This window comes from Triticum dicoccoides, chromosome 1A (assembly GCF_002162155.2).
Source record: "Triticum dicoccoides isolate Atlit2015 ecotype Zavitan chromosome 1A, WEW_v2.0, whole genome shotgun sequence".
NCBI lineage: Eukaryota > Viridiplantae > Streptophyta > Magnoliopsida > Poales > Poaceae > Triticum > Triticum dicoccoides.
The window spans coordinates 150,218,069-150,226,760 of NC_041380.1; positions in this window are offsets into that span (position 1 = coordinate 150,218,069).

Below are 8,692 nucleotides of genomic sequence, written 5' to 3' on the forward strand. Positions count from 1 at the left end.
GCCGCCGCCCCGCGTCGCCGGATCGCCTCGCGCCATCGGAGCCCGCCTCGCCGCCAACAAGCCGTCGCCGGAGCCCGCCGCCGCCGCCGGTTTTTTTGAACCGGTATAAAACGCTAAAACCCGCCCCGGTTCTTATTTAGTTCGGTTTTTTTAGATCGGTTTATTTATTAGGTTAAGTTATTTAGTGAGCGTTCGCCCGTTTGGTTCCGTTAACGAACAAATTCGTTCATTACTTTCTGTTAGCGAACGTTCGTTCTTTAGATTTTTCTTTTTAGTTTATTTTCGGCCTGGGACCTATCCATAATTATTTTTCATCGCAGATTAGTCCCTGATCTTTAAACCCTCATTACTTTTTTCTCGTTTATCCAAATCCGACGAAACCAATGCCAAAATATTCGTCTTGTTCCCCTCTGTCCACATAAACAACTTGTACATGATTTTGAAAATTTAAAATTTGGTTTCAAGAAGATTTGAATTCGAACTTCTTTTGATTGTAGTTTGAGTTTCGTATCTCCAATTCGATTGATTCGTTTTGCAAATCGAAGATCTTCACTTGAACTTTCTGTTTAGATCTTTTATTTTGGTTTTACCTTCGCATCTTATGCTTGAGTGCTTATGTATGCTATCGTTTGTTCACGATAGAGTAAGCTTGCTACTACGAATCTCTAGAGTTTTCCGATCGTCAGGAAAGCAAGTTACACTTTGATAATATCCATTTATTACCCAGTTTTTATGCATTACTTTCAATCCTCAAACATTGCATGAGTAGGTTTTGATAACATGTGGGTGTGGGAAGTAGATGATGAGGTAGGAACCTATTGTCTTTTTATCAACCTCGGGAATTATACGTTATGCTCATATTGCTTAGCCCTGCTCGTAGACGGGATTGGTATGTGAGATTCAAGAAAGATGTGTGAGTTAATATTTAACTAAGGGAAACTTAAGGTGGCTACTTTAATACACATCTGGGTGGATTGGTTGTGGGCACCTGGAGCAATCTAGTGTTGTCCTAGTATATCCCGGAGTACCCGTGTGATTATCCTATGGAATGCCACCCAGGCTCAAAGGGATCATAAAATTATTCATCCTCAGAAAATTCCGTGGGCAGCCACAAGCCATTATGGGCTCTGGCATAGTTGAGTAAGTTGCGTGACCTCTTTCAGTGGTAGGCTAGCAGATGTAGGGGAAAGTAGGTGGTACTGTCTACCCAGAGTAAAGGGTTAGAAAGACTATGTCTCGATCATCCGATCATGGATGTGGTCGAGTCTTGTGGGGAAAACTGTGCAAACCTTCGCAGAGTGTATAAACTAGTCATGGTTAGTTGTGTCCCTGGTTATGGACATCTTGAGTATCTGGTATTTGAATTATTGGTTGATATCATCACTTTACTTAATGAATTTGTTGGGTTATTAATATTTTTTGAGATTGAGTTGGAGGAACCTTCTTAATAATGACATAAACTTTGTAGTTTAATAAAATTTATTCCTTTGTTGTAGGAAAAAATAGCTTTATGGAAATGAAAACCATAGAGCCTCCACCAGCCAAATATGCATGTAGTGATAGCTGTTATTTGTTCAGTCTCTATAGTGTTATCTTGCCAGCATATTCCATGTGCTGACCTACAAGGCTGCAACGTATCATGTTGCGGAATTTTCAGACAAAGAGAAAGGTGTGATAGGTCGTTGTCATGCACTCAGTTTTGCCGTGGAGTTGGATGGACTCATTTATCTTTAATGCTTCCGCAAGTTATTTGTAACGCCCTCGATGCGGCTATATCTCCCACGTGTCGAAGCATGACTTGGAGGCATAACCACATTGAAAGCAATGTCTCAAGTGAGGTAATCTTCGCAAACAACCCATGTAATACAATAAGGGAAAAGATACATAGTTGGCTTACACTCGCCACTTCACACAATTACGTGAATAAAGCATTACATCATCCAAATACACTCAAGGTCCGCCTACGGAACTAAAATAAAAGAAGACTACCCCAAATGCTACACAGATCCCCGATCGTCCCGACTGGGCTCCACTACTGATCAACTAGAACAAAACAACACAAAGGACAAGATCTTCATAGAGCTCCTCCTTGAGCTTGGTTGCATCACCTTCTCGGTAACATCGACACCTGCAAACTGGTTTTGGAAGTATCTGTGAGTCACGGGGACTCAGCAATCTCACACCCTCGCGATCAAGACTATTTAAGCTTATAGGAAGGGTAAAAGGTATGAGGTGGAGCTGCAGCAAGCGACTAGCATATATGGTGGCTAAACATATTCACAAAAGAGAGCGAGAAGAGAAGGCAAAAGCACGGTCGAACAACTAATGATCAAGAAGTGATCCTAGAACAACCTACGTCAAGCATTAATCCAACACCGTGTTCACTTCTCGGACTCCGCCGAGAAGAGACCATCACAGTTACACAAGCAGTTGATGTATTTTAATTAAGATCAACTTCAGGTTTTCTACAACCGGACATTAACAAATTCCCATCTGCCCATAACCGCGGGCACGGCTTTCGAAAGTTCAAAACCCTGCAGGGGAGTCCCAACTTAGCCCATCACAAGCTCTCACGGTCAACGAAGGATAATCCTTCTAGCGGGAACACCCGATTAGGCTTGGAATCCCGGTACAAGACATCCTCGACAATGGTAAAACAAGTCCAGCAAGACCACCCGATGTGCCGACATCCCGATAGGAGCTGCACATATCTCGTCCTCAGGGCACACCGGATAAGCTAAGCGTACGGGAGCCAACGTAACCCAAGTTGCCAAGGGATGGCCCCGCACAGTGCTCTGGGTTGGACCAACACTTAGACAAGCACTGGCTCGGGGGTTTAAAATAAAGATGACCCTCGGGATGCGCGACTCCCAAGGGAAAAGGCTAGGTGGCAAATGGTAAAACCAAGGTTGGGCCTTGCTGGAGGAGTTTTATTCAAAGCGAACTATCAAGGGGTTCCCATTATAACCCAACCGCGTAAGGAATGCAAAATCCGAGAACATAACACCGATATGACGAAAACTAGGGCAGCAAGAGTGGAACAAAACACCAGGCATAAGGCCGATCCTTCCACCCTTTACCAAGTATATAGATGCATTAATTAAATAAGAGATATTGTGATATCCCAACAAAATATCCATGTTCCAACATGGAACAAGCTCCAATCTTCACCTGCAACTAACAACGCTATAAGAGGGGCTGAGCAAAGTGGTAACATAGCCAAACAACGGTTTGCTAGGACAAGGTGGGTTAGAGGCTTGGCTCAACAATATGGGAGGCATGATAAGCAAGTGGTAGGTATCGCAGCATAGGCATAGCAAAAGAGCGAGCAACTAGCAAGCAAAGATAGAAGTGATTTCGAGGGTATGGTCACCTCGCCTGAAATCCCGCAAGGAAGAAGAACGAGTCCATGAAGAAGACAAATGGGCGTAGTCGAACGGGTCCTCACAAACGTGACGTTATCGGAACCAACCCGAAGAAGCAACCCCGGAAAGAAGCACACAACATAGTAAACAAACAACACATGGACATGGCATGATGCACAACCAAGTATGATGCATGTCCGGTTTAATGATACATGGCATGGCATGGCAAAGTGCAACAAACAACACTACAACTTAAGTGGAGCTCAATATGCAACGGAGTTGCATATTGAAGAAAACACCACATGACTTATTTAGTACTCTCTCGTTTATGTACCCAACAATATTAACTGTTGATTAACATGGCAAGAGGGTGAAGCAAAGCAAAACTACCTATCTAGTCAAGTTTAAATGAGGCCGGGAACAACAAACAGCAAATCCGAAAACTCCTCATGTGTATATATTAGGTTTGGTCCTGATCTGCCCTAAACCATATTTTAGAGTTGTTTAACATGCAAAGCAATGTCACCATGATAAACTAGGCATTTTTCTACCCCATTTACATATAAAGTTTATTTAAAACCGAGCTACGGTTATTTAGTTATGAATTAAAGCATTTTAACATATTATTAGAGCAAATTTAATCAAACATCAATTTAAGCATTTCAAACATGGATGACAGTTGCAAATTATTAAACTAGACAGAATTCTAGGCATATTACATATATAAGTTGTTTTAAACCGATGCACGATTGTGGAGATATTAAATGCATGAAGTGCAAGGGGATTTCTATAAAACTGGACGGCTCTGGATAAATAGATAAATTGCACAAAGGAAAAAAACATCAATGGGCTGAAATCTGCTGGCCCAAACGGAGAGAAAAAAAACAACAGGAGGGGCGCTGGAGGGGCAGCTCACCCATGGCCCGGTTCAGTGGACAGGCTGGCAGGCCGCGAGCTGGGCCGAGGCGAGGCCGGCCCAGGCGCGCGCGGATCTGGCCAACGAGCGGGTCAGCGAGGAAGAGCGGGTCAACGCGAGGCGCTCATCCTCTGAAAGAAGAACAGAGGCAGCGACAAAAGGCATGGGCGAGGTCACGCGGCGGCGCTGGGGCTCCGGCAAGCAACGGGGAGCCTGCGGGAGGTAGGACGAGCTGGACGTCGTGGACTCCGTCGAAGGCCGTGGTCGGTGGAGCCCTTGGGAAACGGACGAGCTCCTGTGGGGGAAAAACATGGCCGACAGTCAGGACGTGGAGAGGAGGAGGCAGAGGCAAGGTCGCGGTCGACCGTCTGCTCACCATGGCGACGACGACGGCAAGGCCGCCGGAGGCCTGGGTCGGAGCGAAGGAGAGGCCGGAGATGCTCCGTGGCGGCGAGCTTCCGGGGGACGCGGCTGGGACGAGCAGGCGCTCGCTGGATGCGTCGTCCTCTTCCTGCAGTAGAAGAAAAGGGGAGGCCAGCGGGGTCCTGGACGGCGATGCGGTGTATGGACGGCGAGGTAGGAGACGGGAAGGAGAGGGCACACAGCGGCTTCGGTCACCGGCGGCCACGGCATCAGGGCGCGAGCCCCTTTCGTTTCCTGGCAGAGAAGAAATCAAACGAGAGGGAGAGGTTAGAGGAGGAAAGAGAGGAAAAACAGGGGGAGAAAAAGAGACAGGCGGCGACTCATCTGCACGTCCTGGCAGGTTCGGGCGGTGGACGGGGCATCTCCGGCGGTGGCGCTCGCCAACGCGGTCGAGCGGGAGGAGGCTCTCGGCCCGTGCGGGAGCTGGGAGAAGCTGGGGCTGCAGAGGCTCTCTAAGCCGTCGGATCTGAGATTCGGTGGTCCAGATCGGGTGGGAAGAGCTGGTGGTGGTTGGCTGAATCTGGATCCGAAGAGAGGTGGGAGGAGGCTGCGGAGGGGATCCCGAGAGGATTTAGGTGGAGTGGCGGCGGGATGGGACAGCTCTCCTTGATTTTAGGGTTTGTCCAAAATAGACTAGAAGTGGAGTATATATATGTCACAGATTAGGTTAGGGGCTACCTCGTCCCCCCGATCGCAATCGGACGATCGCGAATAAAAAGCTAGGGAGTCCAATTAACAAAACGAAGATGTTTTGTAGATGTTTGGGGATGATCCGGACACAACGGTGGCGACAGTCCTTGTCGGGTTCGGGACAACTTTCAGACGCGCGCGAGGGGGGCTGCGGGCTGACGAGAGAGGTTAGGTTGGACCTGGCGGTAGGTAGTGAGCTGTGTAGACGGTCTCGAGATGAGAGAAGAGAAGAGAGGGAGGCCCGACGACTATTTCCGGAGACCGAAAACATCCGACGAAGACACCGGCTATACTGCCACTATAGTTATCCGTTGGGCCATCAAACAGACTCCAAATGTGATGAAACTTGACAGGCTGTCTATCTACACTAAAATAAGACCGCACGCCAACTTTCAACTCATTCCGAGAATATTTTCCGGGCACTTATAAAATAATAATCCGGACATGCCGCGGGCGCGTGCAAGTGTGTCTGGGCTCAGAACGGACAACGGACGGAACGAGGCGACCGGGATGGATGCATGTTTTCGAAAACATGCAGATGCAATGCGGATGATGACATGGCAAGATGCAACACGCAAGCGAATGACAAGGCAACAACATCGAATAACTGGAAGACACCTGGCACATCGGTCTCGGGGCGTCACATTATTTAGATGGCCTTCAGCCATATTATTGTAATAAGTACTCTTTATGAGACACTCGATGTAATAAGTGTGTGATTGAACTCTGTTATAAATCCTCGAGTACTGTGTGTGTCAGCAATACTGATCTAGGGATGACACTTAAGCACAGAGACTATGGTCCATTGGGATCGGGTCGCTACAAGATGGTATCAGAGCACACGCTAACTGTAGGATGCAACCACTAGGAAAAGCCACAGGATACTCTTCTCTACTCATTTCTAACTCTTCTCCATTTCTACTCTATGGATGGAGGACCCAAGGAATAAATTAACTCAACCAGATGATGACACCCCTTTCGGACGACAGTTGAAGGAAGTCACTAGGTACCTAAACATCGGCATACCAAGCTTCACTAGAACCTACACCGCCACTTTACCAGAAGAGGAGCGCTGGACGATTCAAGTTCGTGTTCCAGGAAGGACTTTTACGCCAGTTACCGAGCCCATCGAGTTTTCCTTTGATGCACCAACCTGGAGTTTAGGAAAGAGCATGGCCGCCCACATCGCCATTGCGCGCATAGGCGAAGTGTACAATCGAGATCTTAAGGACACTATCTACTAGATATGTGGACGCCGATATGAGCAATGGGAGATGATTCACACCAGGAGGATAAGTCCATTGCATCCTACATACAGGAGTTTAACTAGCACATTTGATGCTACGAGAACTAGATGTGCGCCAACATGATAGACACGAAGAAGGTGATGACTCGGAACATGGAGCTAGAAGAGGAACTCAAGTCTACACGCGATGGATATGAAGAAGAAATTGTTGTAGTACTGGAGAAGAATGAAGACCTGAAGAAGAAGTTAGGGATATTCATGGGGGATCCCGAACCTGAAGTGGACATTTGTTCAGAAGATTACATCATACTAGACGACACAGACTCCGACCCCGACATCAATGATGATTATGAAGATGAAGCTGGAGCAGATATTATGGAGTCTTCCATCGATCAGAATTTCTTGTCGACCACCATATTGCCATTAGAGTACGTCCATGTATATAGTGATAGTCCGCGAGGTTTGTAATGGCAGCATAGATCAATTGTATGAATCTTGTTTGATATTGAGTGGTGTGGAATGAATATGTTTGTCTCATGTGCATATGGGTAGTGAAATCTCTCTTTAGACCCTATTCTATTCTGTTCTCACCCCTCTAAACCTATCAGATGCCTCCGAGACATGACCCCGCATTCGCCTTCCCACCGGAGCTCACTCAGTTGATCCAACAACAAAATGCCACTGATGTAGTTGCTAGTCCAGAACCAAGGCAACAAGTTGACAACTTAGCCCGTTTCCTAAGGTTGAATCCGCCGGTGTTTTCTAGCAGCACCAAGACGATTGTTGCTGATGACTGGCTCCACAAGATTGGAAGGGAGCTGACCACCGTAGGTTGCATAGATGCTGAGAAGGTGCGCTTTGCCGCACATCAACTGGATGGACCCGCAGCCTCATGGTGGGAGAACTACACAGTCACTTTCCCCGTGGCCAATGTCACTTGGGATCAGTTTCAACAAGCCTTCCGCACTGCACATGTCTCAGCTGGAGCTATGAGTATGAAGAAGCGTGAGTTCCACAACTTACGCCAGGGAAATCCTACTGTGGTGTAGTACGTGGATGAGTTCAGCAAGTTAGCATGCTACGACCAGATGATGTGGCCACAGATGCCGCAAAGCAGGAGAAGTTTCTTGAGGGGTTGAATGCCGAGTTGAGTATGCAGTTGATGGTGGCAACATTCACTAACTATCAGGAGCTGGTAGACAGGGATCTCATGATTAAAGGCAAGCAGCAGCAAATAGAGAACCACAAACAGAAGTATGGACAGGGGAAGTACAACTCTGGAGCTCAGCAGAAGCCTCGTTTTACCCCATACTCGGGAGGACACACCCATCATAACCATGGAGGCCATTCTCACAATGGAGGAAGTTCACACAACCACAGTGGCCCTAAGAATGGTAATGGGAATGGAGGAAACACCCGTCAGAACCGTTCAAACCCCGCTACACCCGCCAAGAAGGATCTAAGTCACATTACTTGTTTCAAGCGCGGGAAGACTAGACACTGTGCCACCAAGTGTCCTGAAGCAAAGAATGGAAATGGCAATGGAATCTCCGGGAAGAAGCCAAATCCCTTCACCAGAGGTCAGGCGAACCACATCAACATGGAGGAAGTTGAAGAGCAGCCTGACATAGTGATTGGTAAGTTATTGATTAAGTCATTTACCGCCCTTGTACTTTTTGACACTGGTGCATCACATTCATACATATCAAGGGGATTTGTGGACAAGTTTAAATTGCCAACCTTAGCCCTTAGGTCACCCATGTTAGTAAGCTCACCAGGAGAGGAGTATATGGCCAGCTGATGGTGTGATCGGTTGACATTGACCATTGGTAAGCATGATTTCCCCTCAGACCTTATTATTTTGGAATCACGAGGATTGGTTATAATACTAGGCATGGATTGTCTATCGAAATATGGAGGAAACATCGATTGTGCTAGTAAGTAAATTCTCCTCACCACCCCAGAAGGTAAACGGATCAGGTATGTGTCTAGGCATGCGCCAAGGAGGACTCAAGTAAATTCACTCTCGGGAGTTGTTCAAGAGGAAGTGCC